The 17,452-nt window shown below is 45.6% G+C and overlaps 1 protein-coding gene across 4 annotated transcripts in view; it reads right to left on the bottom strand.

Moving 5' to 3' along the window:
- Nucleotides 1-866, bottom strand: part of KCNC2 (potassium voltage-gated channel subfamily C member 2) — a 329,619-nt gene extending 328,753 nt beyond the window's left edge. For 2 of the 4 annotated variants that reach the window (XM_040343980.1, XM_040343982.1), the window contains exon 1: nt 205-866. The gene's annotated coding sequence lies outside the window, so the exon portion shown is untranslated. The remainder of the gene's footprint in view (nt 1-204) is intronic. The other 2 variants (XM_040343983.1, XM_040343981.1) reach the window with 2 other exon arrangements.
- Between the last annotated feature and the right edge of the window lie 16,586 nt (nt 867-17,452).

Here is a 17,452-nt window from a genome sequence, read left to right as displayed (position 1 = left end):
GTTGCAGAAGAAGATTGCAGGGTGTACAGTGAATGTTACAGCTGGCCACACACTATACAATCAGATTGTATAGGGCGGCTCCTTGCACTCTGATCAGATTGTCTGGTGTATGGTGAGTCCCGATATGGAGATATGGATGAGGCTGATACTAGCACCCAGCAGCCATGGCCATTCATTCATACATGTCACCCACACAGCCCATACCTCAAAGAGAGAGAGAGAAAAGTGTGTGGATGGTGTGCCCGGCGCTCCTCACCTCCATGGGCACACCATAGACGATGAGCGATGTCCAAGGTGGAAAGTCCTTGTCTTTGATGAATAACGATCTGTATCCAGTCCTACTCCTCTCTATAGAGCCTCCTCTTCCTCGCACGGAACTATGTCAGACTCACAACAGGCGGTAGCCATTAAACACTGAGAAGACAAACAAAGCGTGCTGGGGGTGACCCTGTGATCAGTGTGCCATCCTCGGTAGACAGACAGTGGCAGGGAAGGGTGGCGTTGGCATGAAGGTGCTGATGATGAGGAGGAGGAGGTCTCCTTGGAGGAGAAGACAGCTGGAGGAGAGGAGCTGTCCTTTCAGCACCACCGCACAAACTCATAGCACAGTCTGCACACACCCTCCGCTGGTAACATCCTTCGCCCCCTCATCAAACACTCATCCGCTCTATTTTAGAAGGATCCACACATGGCTTCCTGGTGTCTGCTCTGCCATCTCCAATCACTCTGAGTTTCATCTCAGACACTGGCAAACCGTCACCTAGTTACAGGTGACATGCGTGCCCAGACTCAGACTTCAGGATACCTAGCAACCTGAGGATCGTCATGATAATGGGCTAGAACTCATGGTGGCCATATACACCATGTATGGTTGGCGTTGCAACCCATCAGATCGATGGGACACACATAAGCAAGTAGATTTCCGTATATAGTTGGAAGATAAGATCATAAGTTATTGATCACTTTACCGTGCGTTCTCACAATCAAAGCATCTCAGATGCAACGCGATTGATCGTTTTCTTTCGTTCAGGGCCGATCCGCCCTATAGGCTCACTATGCAAGGCGCTTAGGCCCCCGCAAAGCTGCGAAGGGCCCCCCAAATTGCTAGAGTCATTTTCGCCCCCCTCACCCCGCTTCTCAACTCGCTGGCTGCATGGGAGAAGAGGTAAGAAGTCAGCACCCCACACTTCTCAATTTAACGTAAGATGTCATTTCCGACAGCAGAACACCCCCTCCCACCGCTTCTCAACTTTCTTTAATGTGACATGTCACTGTCGTCAGCACCCCCCCGCTTCTCATTTTTAATGTGCCATGTCATTTTGCTTAGGGCCCCAGGGAGGTCAGCATCGGCACTGCTTACGTTAAAGGGGGGTTCCAGCCTTTTTTTAAGTTTATTAAAAGTCAGCAGCTACAAAAAGTGTAGCTGCTGGCTTTTAATAAACAGACACTTACCTGCTCCACGGCTCCAGCAACGCGACGGCCGGGGCTCCGCTCCTCGCCCCCCCCCCCTCGGCGTCTTCATTCCTAGTGTGGGCACCCGGCAGTGACAGCTTTCGGCTTCACGGCCGGGCACCCACTGCGCATGCGCGAGCGGCACTGCGCATGCGCGAGCGGCACGGCGCCGTCCGATTGGACAGGCGCTCGCCTACAGGGAGGGGCTGCAAGAAGGCGGTTAAGCGAATCGCCTTTCCAGCCCCTCGGCGGAAGAAGGAAGTGGGACAGGAAGTCCCCTTCTCCTGAAGCCCCCACTCCCCCCCCCCCAAAAAAAAATTACATGCCAAATGTGGCATGTAAGGGGGCGAGGAGTGGGTTAAGCGGAAGTTCCATTTTTAGGTGGAACTCCGCTTTAACCGATCAACTCAGCTTGATCAAAGCGAGTCTAAAATGATCAAAAGGAAAGTTATGCCTGTTTGATTGTTTGACAAATCAGTTGTGTATTGATCAGAAAATGAAATTGAAGGGTGTATGGCCACCATAGAGCTTCTAGTATGTACGCAGGGCTTTTTTTTTCAGGGGGAACTTCGTTCCACGACCTCTGGCTCAGACCCTTTGGTGCCTGCTCACCACTATCACTTGTAAACACAGAAGTCTGGTTTCTGTGTTTACAAGTGACAGCTCTGCACTCTGTGTGTAACCCCCTGAACTCTGCACTCTGTATGTAATTCAATCCTGGTATTTAATGCCCCTTTAAGACCCTTCTACTGTTTGTGAAATCTGTACGGGGTCGCGGTTGAGTTCCTGCACCTATTTTCTAAGAAAAAAGCTCTGTATGTACAGAATATTAAGGTCAAATATATGGTGCAATTAGTGTTGCGGGAACAGGAGTAGTAAAGGTTGTAGTTAGATAGAGAGTCCCTTGTCCTTGCCGCCAGTAGGGCTTCTCTAGTCAATGTCCTCCACCACTATCACAAACACTGCAAGTCTGAGGAGCAAAGCGAACCCCAAGTACTATCTTAAAGGGGTTGTAAAGCTTCCTATGCATAAAGGTGAAAAAACACCTTGCACTCTCCGCCCCCCCCGAGCCCCCGTTTTACTTACCTGAGCCCCAAATCTCCATGGGCGCGATCCTGCGTTGCTTTCCCCAGCTCTTGTGGGCTCTTCATTGGATGATTGATAGCAGCGCAGCCATTGGCTCCCACTGCTGTCAATCAAATCTATGACGCGGGAGCGCGCCTGCAAGCTAACCCCCTTGGGAGAGCACTTCCCAGAAGGGGGTTCGCTCTTGCAGGGAGTAGCCGAGACAGCCACCATGGGACCCCAGAAGAGGAGGATCGGGGTCACTCTGTGCAAAACGAACTGCACAGTGGGGGTAAGTATGGTATGTTTGTTATTTAAAAAAATAAATAATAATTAAACCCTTACAAGTCTAAACATTTTTTACCCTAAAGAAGAAATACAACCAAAGCTCGTTTGGCCGTACTTCCCCTGTGGGTCACAGAAGTGAAGTTCATTTTGTACTCCTGTGACTCATTTTCAGCAGACAGCAGTCTACTGTCTGATGACTAGTGTTGAGCAGAATATGCCATATTCGATTTCGCGATATATCTCGAATATATATTCGAATATTCGAGATATATTCGCTAAATTCGAATATTCGTGATATTTTATCGAAAGTAAATGATTGCGATTTTTCGCTATTGCGAATGCGAAAATAATTGCGATTTTTTGATAACTGCGGTAGGAGCACTCTGATTGGCTCAGAATATTCGTGATATTTTATCGAAATATCGCAACATGCGAATGCGATATTTATTGCGCAATTTCGAGAAATGCTGGAGGAGCGCTCTGATTGGCTCAGAATATTCGTGATATTTTATCGAAATATCGCAACATGCGAATGCGATATTTATTGCGCAATTTCGAGAAATGCTGTAGGAGCACTCTGATTGGCTCAGAATATTCGTGATATTTTACAATACAAAATAATTGCGAATATTCGGCAAATGCGGAAGGAGCACTCTGATTGGCTCAGAATATTCTTGATATTTTACAATACAAAATAATTGCGAATATTCGGCAAATGCAGAAGGAGCACTCTGATTGGCTCAGAATATTCTTGATATTTTACAATACAAAATAATTGCGAATATTCGGCAAATGCAGAAGGAGCACTCTGATTGGCTCAGAATATTCTTGATATTTTACAATACAAAATAATTGCGAATATTCGGCAAATGCAGAAGGAGCACTCTGATTGGCTCAGAATATTCTTGATATTTTACAATACAAAATAATTGCGAATATTCGGCAAATGCAGAAGGAGCACTCTGATTGGCTCAGAATATTCTTGATATTTTACAATACAAAATAATTGCGAATATTCGGCAAATGCGGAAGGAGCACTCTGATTGGCTCAGAATATTCTTGATATTTTACAATAGAAAATAAAAAGTGTTTTGCATTGGTGGTGATTCTTTACTCTATCCATCTGTCACAGCCGTTTGTCAATCAAACACCTTGAAGATTGAACACGTTCATGCTGCATGCTTTGGACTTTTTTTCACTTCACATATCAAAGACATTTTTATGAAAGATTATTTTTCTATTATTGGGACTATATTTCTTTATATATTTGTTTCACTGTGTATTTCACAAGTTATTTGCGCTTGCTTATTTTATAATTTGCCCACATGTCTTGTCACTAGACATATTTTTTATTCTTGTAGAGCGACTCCATTTTCTGTCTTGTATTAATTTATGTTGTATAACATTTTTGAGTTGCTGCTGTATTCTCCCCTTTTTTAAGGTATGCGCAATTTTTTCCTTCTTACAAAAAATAATAATATCAAACATACAAATATTCATAACATACACATACACAAAGCCCCCCCCCTTTTGCATCAGAGACAATCAGAGTTCTCCTACCACAGTTATCGAAAATTCGCAATCATTTTCGCATTCGCAATAGCGAAAAATCGCAATTTTTTTTTTTTCAATTTGGCAACATAATAGGATCGCCTCAGCTTAGCTACTCGGCCCAGGGTCTCTAATCATACCAGCAATGCTTTTAGACGTCGATAGGATGTGATCTGTTTTAAAAATCAAATTGAAAAAATGCGAATATTCGGAATTGCGAATATTCACCGCGAAATTCGAAATATAGCGCGATTTCTCGAATATGCTATATTCGAGTCGAATATTCGCAATGCGAATATTCGTGAGCAACACTACTGATGACGTCACAGAGCCAGTCCAGGCTCGGGCAAGATCGCAACACTGGAGTCAGGATTCGCCCACATGCCAGGATCGGCACCCAGTTTAGCCTCTCAGCGAGCCACTAAGAGCCTGAACCGGCCACTCCGACCCCTTCAACAGCCAAGCACTCCAGTGAGCGAGGAGGGGGCAGAGCTGAGAGCGGTGACTGACAGTCAGCAGCTCTCTGCTTGGGGATCTGTCAGAATCAAGTGTCCTGCAGTTGTTAGATCGCTCTGCTCTCAGTGTTAGATCCGACGGGGGAAAGATGCAGCATCAATGCTGTATCCACCTAAGTAAGTATAAATCTGCAAAAGCCCCAAACCCCATACTTCTCTTTTACAGTGTTTGTTACCCCAACATTTCATATTCCTGGTATGTGCCTGCTGCACTATGTACTTGCATGACAAAGTCTCCTGTTCTTTTTGTATTGCTTTATGTGTAATCTCTGGTGTCCCTGCTCGTCCCTCTGCTTTCCAAATTAAAAAAACTGACCACACTAAGCAGGAGAATGCCCTGTGGTTAGTTCTCTAGCTATGCTGGGAACTCAGCCTGCTCTCTTCCAATGATCATATTTGTCCTGACACCCCCCCCCCCCCCCCCTCAGTGTGATTCTGCGTTTCCTGCCAGCTCCTATGCAGCTGAGAACAGAGGGAATGTGATGTGATGTTTGCCTTTCATTTCTATTTTAAACAGAATGGGATAGAAGATATGACGGCGTATCTCCTGATATCTCCTGATATCTCCTGATACGCCGTCGTATCTCTTAGTCCGGCCGTCGTATCTATGCGCCTGATTCAGGTTACGCAAAGATATGCCTAGGATCCAACAGGTGTAAGTGACTTACACCGTCGGATCTTAGGCTGCAATTTCAGCCCATCGCTTTTTTTTTACGTCGTTTGCGTTTGGCTTTTTCCCGCGGAAAGTTACCCCTGCTATAGGAGGGGTAAGTACGGCGTATCCTATGTTAAGTATGGCCGTCGTTCCCACGCCGAGTTTTGAATTTTTTGCGTTGTTTGCGTAAGTCGTTCGCGAATACGGCCGGACGTAATTTACGTTAACGTCGAAACCAATGACGTCCTTGCAACGTCATTTAGAGCAATGCACGCTGGGAAAATGAGCGGACGGCTCATGCGCTGTTCGATCGGCGCGGGGACGCGCCTAATTTAAATGTTACACGCCCCCTAGCCGCGGAATTTGAATTCCGCCAGGGAATTTACGATACGCCGCCGCAACTTTAGAGGCAAGTGCTTTCTGAATAATGCACTTGCCTCAAAAACTTGCCGCGGCGTAACGTTAATCAGATATCTAAAGATCCGCTGACCTATCTGAATCTGGCCCACTGTGTGGTTTTACAAGTTGATCGTTTACAATCACTTTAAGGCATTCCTTTTATTAAGGTAAAAAATGTTTACGCAATAATATTGGCCCACCACCTTTTACTTACCTGAGTCCCCATTTGATCCAGCGCTGTGCCCGTCCACACCTCTTCTCCCTCACTTCTAGTTCTCATTAGCTATGCTGGGGACCCGGAAGCCATTGGCTCCCACTGCTGTCAATCCAAGCCAGTAATGAGGGAGTGTCAATGGATAGAGCAGCAGGGCTTGGGAGTGAGCATGCACAAGTGGCTTCCCATGGGGGCACTAGACAGAGAGGAGGGGCCAGGAGCACGGCCAGGGGACCCAAGAAAAGGAGGTTTGGGGTGGCTTGCACAGAGCAGGTAAGTATGAACATTTTTTTTATTTCTTTATTATTTTTTTCCTTTATAATCACTTTAAAGCGGGAGTTCACCCAAATTTTTTTTCTTAACATTAGATTGAGGCTCATTTTGTCTAGGGGAATCGGGTGTTTTTTTTTTAAATCGAAGCTGTACTTACCGTTTTAGAGAGCGATCTTCTCCGCCGCTTCCGGGTATGGGCTGCGGGACTGGGCGTTCCTATTTGATTGACAGGCTTCCGACAGGCTTCCGACGGTCGCATACATCGCGTCACGAGTAGCCGAAAGAAGCCGAACGTCGGTGCGGCTCTATACTGCGCCTGCGCACCGACGTTCGGCTACTTTCGGAAAATCGTGACGCGATGTATGCGACCGTCGGAAGCCTGTCAATCAAAAAGGAACGCCCTTCCCCGCAGCCCATACCCGGAAGCGGCGGAGAAGATCTATCTCTAAAACAGTAAGTACTGCTTCGAATTTTTAAAAAACACCCGATTCCCCTTCGCAAAACGAGCCTCAATCTAATGTTAAAAATTAACTTTTTGGGTGAACCTCCACTTTAAGGCCCCTTTCACATGGGGAGGATCCGCTCAGGGACGAACCTGTCAGAGCCCCGCTCTCCTCTATGGGGAGATCGGACGAGAAGGGATCCACCTGTCCGTTTTCATCCGACTCAATCGGCTAGACGGATGGCGAATGTATCGCCATCCGTCTGTTTGGAGCGGATCTTATCGGATGGCAGGCGGGTGTCAGCGGACACATCTCCACTGACATCCGCCTGACCATACAAGTCAATGGGTGGCCCGCTGATTTGATAATGTGGAGAGGAGGCGAAGCTGATGCCACATAACACCTTGTGTTTTTTTTTTTAAATACAACCCATAGTATATAGTATTTCTATAGTATAGAAATTAGGAATGTTAAATTATGAGTAGTGGGTACAGGATTAAACTCAGGAGTCCTGGCTTATATCTTTCTCCGGAGTATGTCAAGCCATGCTATTGGGTGCCTTGGTATTCAGACAGTAGATGCCAGTGAAAAAAGTGACAAGCACAAATCAGGTATAACTTTGCAAACATATTTATTCTTCAGTGAGGGAAAAAAACACACATCGGGGTAGATTTACTAAAACTGGAGCACTCAGGATCTGAGGCAGCAGCACATTTTGCACACTCCAGTATTAGTAAATCGCCCCCATTGGGTAGTGCTTAATTTTTTTTAGATATGCCTCCACTGTGGCCCTTCTGTGTGTTCTACTCATTTCATGCCTTTGTAATACAGTAAAACCTTGGTTTGGGAGCATAATTCGTTCCAGAAACATGCTTGTAATCCAAAGCACTTGTATATCAAAGCATTTTCTTTACAGGGTATAAAAGAGAAGAGAGGCACCTCTAAGTGTAGCAATAATTTGCTAAACGTTGTACCTTCATTAAATGTAACCATATTGCTGCACTTAGAGGCTCCTCTCTTCTTTTTTATACTCAGTTGTGACATGACGCTACTCTTATATCAAGACATTGCTTGTATATCAAGACAAAATGTATTAAAACATTTTGCTTGTCTTGCAAAACGCTCTCAAAGCAAGTTACTCTCAAACCAAGGTTTTACTGTATCTACTTTGCTGGGTGTTTTTCGCAGGTATTTATAAACCAGGCAAATTAGTCTCCATTTACAGTTGTGCAACTTGCCATGCAACATTGGACACTAAAGTTGCTCGATAAGTCGCTTGCCATGTTTTTCAATGACAACCATTCAAATATGTAACTTATGCCGCGTACACACCATCACTTTATGTGATGAAAAAAAACGAAGTTTTTAAAAACGTCAATTTAAATGACTGTGTGTGACTGTGTGTGGGGGGAAACTTTGTTTTATGTCTTGTGAAAAACGACAAAAAAAATTGAAGCATGCAGTAGTTTTTCAAAACGTCGTTTTTTGTGTCACAGAAATTGACCGTGTGTAGCAAAAAACGACGTTTAAAACAACGTTTTTAAACCCGCGCATGCCCAGAAGCTAGTTATGAAGCGAGCTTCAATGGAAAAAAGTGGTGAACGTAACCTCGCTTTGCTAGAGCATTGTGAAAAAACGATGGTGTGTAGGCAACGTCATTTTTGAATAATTCTATCCCGTATTGCGATTTTTATTTTTACCAAAAATATGTAGAAGAATACATATCGGACTAAACTGGGAAAAGTTATTATTATTTTTTTTTATTGGATATTTATTATAGCAAAAAGTAAAAAATGGTGTGTTTTTTTTCAAAATTGTCGCTCTATTTTTGGTTATAGCGCAAAAAATAAAAACCGCAGAGGTGATCAAATACCACCAAAAGAAAGCTCTATTTGTAGGAAAAATAGGATGCCAATTTTGTTTGGGAGCAACGTCGCACGACCGCGCAATTGTCATTCAAATCGTGAGAGTGCTGAAAGCTGAAATTTCACCTGGGCAGGAAGGGGGTATATGTGCCCAGTAAGCAAGTGGTTGAGGCATAACACAGTCTACAATGGATCAAAACCTTCTGCTATCAGCTTAAAGTGGTAGTTCACCCACAATCCCATGATTTTACCATCGAGACAGGCATTGTAGCGCGAGCTACAGTATGCCTGTCCCGATTTTTTTAACCCCGTACTCACCTTGTAGTCGTCCATCGTAGATTCCGGCTCCCGCGGGGAATGGGCGTGCCTATGGAGAGGGAGGATGATTGACGGCCGGCCCTGGCACGTCACTCTCCCCGAAGACAGCCGGAGTAGGTCTCGGCTCTTCACGGCGCCTGCGCACAGGCTATGCGCACGCGTCGTGAAGACCAAGCCTATTTCGGCTATTTCCGGAGAAGCGTGACGCGCCAGAGCCGGCCGTCAATCATCCTCCGTCTCCAGAGGCACGCCCATTCCCCGGTATCTTCGATGGACGACTACAAGGTGAGTACGGGGGTAAAAAATTCGGGACAGGCATACTGTAGCTCGCGCTACAATGCCTGATTTTAAGGTAAGATAAAAAATTTTTTTTTTTTCCCGTCGATAGGGTGAACCCCCGCTTTAAGCAGACCATCAATGTGTGTGTGTAACAGAATGTTATTGCATTAGATGGTAGTTTTTTCAGAGAATAAAGATACACAATAATGGGCAGAGAGAACAGCTAATGATACTACAGAAGTTCCTTGTCAGGCAAAGGCATTTATCTGTTTTTTGTTTTTTTAATCAATGAGAGCCTGGTTCCTAAACATAGATTCTCTCCATGAGCTTAATTTATTTTGCCATGACCTACCAGGGATAAAACTTAAAAAAATATAAATATTTGATAGTTTTCTCCGCTACAGCCTGTCAGGATTTCACCATGTTGGAAAAATTCAGCTGAAAGGTCTGTGACAGTGGAACAAGATAAGACCCCTTGGACAGGGGATGCCTTTGCCCTTTGCATGAAATACCAGCAATTTATTGTGCCTGGGGGGCATCCATCCACAGCATCCACAGCATCCATCCCTGATGCCTGCAGCCTGTCAAAGACTATGGCAGGCTGAAATATGCTATGGCTGGACAGGGCTGAATATTTTATCAAAATGTACTTTCATTTAGGGCCATACGTGTTCAAGGACCAATGCCCGAGACACGGGTACTCTGTGTTCCAGGCATTCATCCTTGAATGCATAGTGCTCTTAGGCTGCATTCACACCTGAGCGTAGGTCGTTCGGTCATTTTTTCCGGCGTTTTTTTCCGGCGTTTTGTCGCCCATATTAATGCTTATTTGCGCATTTGCATACAGCGTCGTCCGACGTTTTTGTACTTCGACGTTTTTTATTTTAGCCAATAGGAAAAATTATAATCTTTTCATCACTTGTTGCTATGTTGGTAGATTTTTTTTATCTTCTGCCTGGGTGAAATGTTCTATTGATTAAAGCGACAAAACGCCCGTAGCAATTGCTCGTTGTCGCGCTAGTCGCTTGAATCGAGCGTTTCCATTACTTTCTATGGGAAATAGAAACGCTCAAAAACGCCCAAACCGCCCGATTCGCGTGACAAAAAAGGGTCCGGAACTTGTTTGAGCTTCAGGCATTCAGCGTCAGGCGTTTTGGAGTGGAGATGTGAACCATCTCCATAGGGAATAATGTATTTTTTCCCCTCTAGCGTTTTTAAGTGTCGCGCTTCAGGCGACAAAACGCTCAGGTGTGAATGCAGTCTTAATGTGAGTATCACCCTTTAGAGCTGCAGTGCATTTCAGGCTGCCATAGACTTTGACAGGCTGCAAGCAGCCGGAATCACATGCATAGGGGCTAAAGGTCTCATATGCCCATATGGAAAGGGCCTAAAAAGTAAAGAATATTGTTATCGCTCGTAAATCAACACAGTGATTTAAAGTAACAGAAGGCTGAATAAGTGGGTGCAAAAGAGCGATGGCCAAACCTTCACTGCCTTACACATGACTAGTAAAGACTCCACCTGCAAATTGACAAATATGTACAAGAATAGTGTGTGTGTATATATATATATATATATATATATATATATATATATATATATATATATATATATATATATATATATATTGATAGATATATACAGTATCTCACAAAAGTGAGTACACCCCTCACATTTTTGTAAATATTTCATTATATCTTTTTATGAGTGGAACCTGTCCTGTTAAACTGATGTATGGTCTTGGCCACCGTGCTGCAGTTCAGTTTCAGAGTCTTGGCAAACTTCTTATAGGCTAGGCCATCTTTATGTAGAGCAACACATTTTTTTTTTATATCACATGACACTGAGGAGGGAAAATGGCTAATTGGGCCCAATTTGGACATTTTTCACTTAGGGGTGTACTCACTTTTGTTGCCAGCAGTTTAGACATTAATGGCTGTGTGTTGAGTTATTTTGAGGGGACAGCAAATTTACATTTATACAAGCTGTACACTCACTACTTTACATTGTAGCAAAGTGTCATTACTTGTGTGTTGTCACATGAAAAGTTATAATAACATATTTACAAAAATATGAGGGGTGTACTCACTTTTGTGAGATACTGTATATATATATATATATATATATATATATATATATATATATATATACTGTATATATACACACACACATTTGTATAAATATACTTTTGTCCATTAGCATTTTGTTGATTTTGATCCATCTTTCTCTGAACAATGCCATTGATCTTTATTGGCAATGGGTCTCAAAATTGCAGCCCTTTGCTTTCCTTAATCCGACCCTTGGGGCACTGTTCCTCCCACTTATAGGAGGACCATTCGTTCTACCGACACCAACAATGGGGTACTCTTCTTTTCATTGACATTAAAGATGGGGCATAAAGATGATATAAACAACTGGGCATTAATTCTCCCACTAATACCAATGATGGGCCTCCATTCCTGCTGACCACAGGCACTTTTTTATTTTTTACTCCCTCTGACCACCAAGCCAGACATTGTCTACTCTCAGTCACGCTGGGTATTTTCTACTCTCACTGGCCACAGTCTGGTCCACTTAACCCCCCTGGCGGTGTTCCCGAGTCTGACTCGGGGTTACATTTTTGTGCAGCGATCGGTAACCCCGAGTCAAGCCTCGTACACACGGCCGAGGAACTCGACGTGCCAAACACATCGAGTTCCTCGGCCAGTTCAGCCCTGAAGCCGCCGAGGACCTCGGCGGGAGGAGAGCTCCCATAGAACAACGAGGAAATAGAGAACATGTTCTCTATTTCCTCGCCGAGGTCCTCGTCGGCTTCCTCGGCCGAAAGTGTACACACGGCCAGTTTCCTCGGCAGAATTCAGCCAGAAACTCGGTCGGAAGCTGAATTCTGCCGAGGAAACTGGTCGTGTGTACGGGGCCTTAGACTCGGGCTCGCCTCGCAGAATCCACAGGCTTGGTTTACTTACCTTGTCCCTGGATCCAGCGATGCCGCCGCGCTGTGTGAGCGAGCGGGACCTCGCTCGATTCACACAGTGCCTCTGTGTGCCGCCGATCTCCGTTCCCTGCGACGTTACGACGCACGGGGGCGGAGAACGGCGCCAAATTCAAAGAGATAAACAAACACCTTACATACAGTATACTGTAATCTTATAGATTACAGTACTGTATGTAAAAAATACACCCCCCCCCCTGTCCCTAGTGGTCTGTCCAGTGCCCTACATGTTCTTTTATATAATAAAAACTGTTCTTTCTGCCTGCAAACTGGAGATTGTCCATAGCAACCAAAAGTGTCCCTTTATGTCAAAAATGGTTTTAGATCAGCTAGAAAACAGTGATAATAAATTATAATCACTTGCAGAATTGTGCGATAGCGATTTGTGGGGAAATCACAAAGGAACAAAGGAAGACACGTGAGACGTGGAAAATTGCTAAAATGGAGAGTGACTAAACTTCAGTGAATTTTAGGTGTGACTTAAAAGAGGATGGTTCGATAGAGACCAAGCCTACATACAATATACCCTGTACACAGTATAAAGTCCTTGTACCCATGCTTCTAAAGGATCCAGAAAAAAATCTGCTAAATGTGTACACACAGATCAGGAGTAAAAGAGAACAATGTCATACCTCCCATCTTTCTGAGACTGGGAATGGGGGACACTTATTAGCAAAAGTATGTAGCCATAAGACACACACCCTGCCTCCTTAATGGAGAATTATACAAAAAAAAAATTGTAAAAGCCACAAATGCTTTTTTGACCACTACTATTCCTTTATACTGGCTTTTGAATTTTACAAATGCAGCAATTTAGAATTTGAATAAAAGGTTTAGCACTGGGAAACCCTTTTTGAAAGATAAATAGTGCATTTTATATGCAACAATATAGATCAGACTAAAATGAGGTACAAATGAGGAGGAAAGAGGTACAGAGAGACTTTGTTCCAAATCGGATACAGTCCCTCGAAATCAAGGACAGTTGGGAGCTATGCAATGCATGTGTACACATAGTCAGGGGCTGAGGTATCCTGTTGCCATTTATAAAGGTTCTGTGTGAAGTGTGTAGCATTAAGCTCTTTTTGCCTGTCTGTCCCTGCATTCTGTCCCTTTTTCTCCTACCCAATTGTTCCCCCCATACCAGGATTTCAGGGTCCTTAAGTTTACATTCAGATAAGCAAAAGCTGAAGGTAAACAGCAGCCACTACACCGTTTAGTAAAACCTAAATTCCAGACAAATATATAAAGCTGCAATTTAAGTAAATTACAAATACCGCTAGTCTGAATTCTGTCTTTTCATTATACTCAACTGCCTACGGGGCCCAAACTGAGGGACCTATTTAGCCAGATTCAGGTACCCGTGCCTATCTTTAGGCGGACGTAGCGCATCTCATATACGCTACGCCGCCGTAAGTTAGAGAGGCAAGTACAGTATTCACAAAGAACTTGCGTCCTAAGTTACGGCGGCATAGTGTAAATGGGCCGGCGTAAGCGCGCGTAATTCAAAGTAGGCTGTAGTGGGCGTGTTGTATGCTAATGAATTGTGACCTTGCGTAAATGACGCGCCGAACGAACGGCGCATGCGCCATCCGTGAACGTATCCCAGTGCGCATGCTCAAAATCATGTCGCAAATAGTCAATGCTTTCGACGTGAACGTAACCTACGCCCAGCCCTATTCTGAATCGACTTACGCAAACAACGTAAACGACGTGAAATTCGACGGCTGTCCCGACGTCCATACTTAACATTGGCTGCGCCATCTTTTTGGTGGTGTATCTTTACGCCTGAAAACGCCTTACGTAAATGGCGTATCTTACATGCGACGGGCGTGCGTACGTTCGTGAATAGGCGTATCTTGCTCATTTGCATATTCTCTGTGTAAATCGCTGTACATGCCCCTAGCGGCCAGCGTAAATATGCAGCTAAGATACGACGGCGTAGGAGACTTACGCCGGTCGTATCTTAGCAACAGAGAAGCGTATCTCAATTTGAGCATACGCTTAAAGATACAACGGCGCGGATTCGGACTTACGACGGCGAATCTACTGATACGCCGTCGTAAGTCTTTATGAATCTGCCTAATTGTGTTTCATGGTGCTATCAATTTACACAAGGAGCTTGCTTACAGGAGGGGGGTTGCACAGGCGTAACCTCTTCAGTATGTGCTCCTTACCCTACTTAGAGGGGGAAGTATGTGCTCCTTCCTCTTACCCTAATTTTTTAAATTGCAGGAATACAGAGGGAAGGTGATCTTTATATTTGCCAACAGAGGCACAGAAATCCCAGCTCCTTTCCTCTTATTTTCTATGGCAGCAGAAACTTGGTAGCCTACCAACCTTCTTATTAAACAGCAAGTGTTTCTAAAGTTCTAGAAATTAACTGAAACAATCAGAGCACATTACAACATTACAATCAATAAAAAAGAAGAAAACTAGAGAGAAATAAAGATATATAATAGTAGTACACCATTATCAGGTCACATAAATAGCTTAGTAGTACACCATTATCAGGTCACATACATGTTCTTCTGATAAAAAAAATTCAAATCCTTTTGTCTTCTTGATAATAGAACACACTGAGAGCCCTACTTATCTGGGCCTTCCTGCATTACAGTACCTTCACTACTACATATGTTGCAGTCACACAGTTGCTATTTTCTAGCTTTGTGTGTTCAAACAGAGGATTGGTCTTCATTTCCAGACACCCCATACCAGGCCCAGACTGGGACAAAAAAATAGGCCCGGGCATTTTAGACTGAGCAGCCAACTTTTCCAGGGACCACCGAGGGGGTGGCTGGTGTCGGTCCATCAACACTGTAATGTGCAGGGACACTGTGATATAAAGGGGACTGCATTGTAATGATTACAGTGCCCCTTACAGTGCATTCCCCTTTATATTACAGTGTCCCAGTCCTATTGTGGCCATACAATGCTAGTACTATCTGTCTCCTATTGTGCCCACACTGCCCAGTGACACTGACCTGCTCTCTCTGGTGGTCCTGGACAGCATGGCTCTCTCTCTCTCTGGCGGTGGTGCGGGTATAGTGTGTGTCTCTCTCCCTGGTGGTGTGGTACAGTGTGGCTCTCTCTGGTGGTGCAGTACAGCGTGGCTCTCTCTCTCTGGTGGTGCGGTACAGCATGGCTCTCTCTCTCTCTGGTGATGTGGTACAGCGTGGCTCTCTCTCTCTAGTGGTGCAGTACAGCTTGGTTATCTCACTCTCTGGTGGTGCGGTACAGCGTGGCTCTCTCTCTGGTGGTGCGGTACAGCGTGGCCCTCTCTTTCTGGTGGTGCGGAACAGCATGGCTCTCTCTCTGGTGGTGCGATACAGCATGGCTCTCTCTCTCTGGTGGTGCAGTACAGCGTGGTTATCTCTCTCTCTGGTGCGGTACAGCGTGGCTCTCTCTCTCTCTGGTGGTGCAGTACAGCGTGGTTATCTCTCTCTCTGGTGGTGCGGTACAGCGTGGCTCTCTCTCTCTGGTGGTGCGGTACAGCGTGGCTCTCTCTCTCTCTGGTGGTGCGGTACAGCATGGCTCTCTCTCTGGTGGTGCGGTATAGTATGGCCCTCTCTCTCTGGTGGTGCAGTACAGCGTGGTTATCTCTCTCTCTGGTGGTGCAGTACAGCGTGGTTATCTCTCTCTTTGGTGCGGTACAGCGTGGTTATCTCTCTCTCTCTCTGGTGCGGTACAGCGTGGCTCTCTCTCTCTGGTGGGGCGGTACAGCGTGGCTCTCTCTCTGGTGGTGCGCTACAGTGTGGCTCTCTCTCTGGTGGTGCGGTACAGCGTGTCTCTCTCTCTCTTTGGTGGTGCAGTACAGCGTGGTTATCTCTCTTTCTGGTGCGGTACAGCGTGTCTCTCTCTGGTGGCGCGGGTACAGTGTGGTGCGGGTACAGCATGGCTTTCTGGTGGTGCGGGTACAGCGTGGCTCTCATGGCTCTCTCTCGTGTTGTGCGGTACAGCGTGGTTCTCATGGCTCTCTGGTGGTGCGGGTACAGCGTGGCGCTCTGGTGGTGCGGGTACAGCATGGTGCTCTGGTGGTGCGAGTACAGCGTGGTACTCTGGTGGTGCGGGTACAGCGTGGCACTCTGGTGGTGCAGGTACAGTGTGGCTCTCATGGCTCTCTGGTGGTGCGGGTACAGCGTGGCTCTATCTGGTGGTGCTGGGGCTATTAGTTCCCCCAGCACAGTCCTCTTTCTTTTTCCATGTCTCCTGTAGTACATGCTTATTTCCGGTTTTTCTCTTTTCCCCCCCAGCATGCTGGCGACTGTAGCCGTCTCCCTTTCTGAGATCAATTGGGCCGCCTATCTCTGGGACTACATTTCCCATGATGCCCCACTATTTTTTTCTGATTGGCCCTCTGCTGTGGCGAATTGGGAGGGAAGAAGAACAAGCAGGAAGCTTTCTTCTCTCTTGTCCCGTGCTGCAGACATGCCCGACATGAGAAAGGGGGAGGAAGGGACATCCTGACAGCGGCCCACAGCTCCCCCCTTACCTCACTGGGCAGATGGACACCTATGGCTGGCAGAGGAGGAGTAGTCCGTGGGGGCCGAGAGCGGAACTGTCTGAGGCAGAGCTGTGCGTGAGAGACACACAGCTCAGCCCATGCAGCCGCTAATTCCACAGTAGAAGGCACAGCCGCATAGCAGTAGGCGAGCCACGCCTGTGACCTGTGTCAACCCTGTCCAGGCCGCAGTGCCGCTTACCTCCCGCTGTGCGGCCTGGACATCAACAAGCCACGGAAAGGGCAGCCCTGGCCCACCGGGCAAATGCCCGGTCTGCCCTATGGCCAGTCCGGGCCTGCCCCATACTATTGCCTCTACCTAACGTACCATAACCAGCCACATTCCAGACTCAACATTTCCCCCCCCCCCCCTGTTACACTTACAAATATTTAACTTCTGCTGTTTATAGATCCTCTTATTTACCTCCCGTTATTTCTAATCTGAACCACTTATTTCAGTAAATTACAACATGAACAAGCACAGAAGGACTCCTGTTGATACATTTTATGCAGCTAAGAACTCTTAACAGCTCCCCCTAATCAGAGACACAAAGGACAGAAGAAAAGGTGGTTTATAATGTGACAAAATAGTTTTAGAAGTGAGGGAAAAATGTTTTTAAATCAGGAGGGAAAAGGCATAACCCT

The sequence above is a fragment of the Rana temporaria genome, chromosome 3 (assembly GCF_905171775.1).
Source record: "Rana temporaria chromosome 3, aRanTem1.1, whole genome shotgun sequence".
Taxonomy (NCBI): Eukaryota; Metazoa; Chordata; class Amphibia; order Anura; family Ranidae; genus Rana; species Rana temporaria.
The sequence above is the reverse complement of the archived record's forward strand: the minus strand, read 5'-3'. Positions and strand labels throughout refer to the sequence as shown.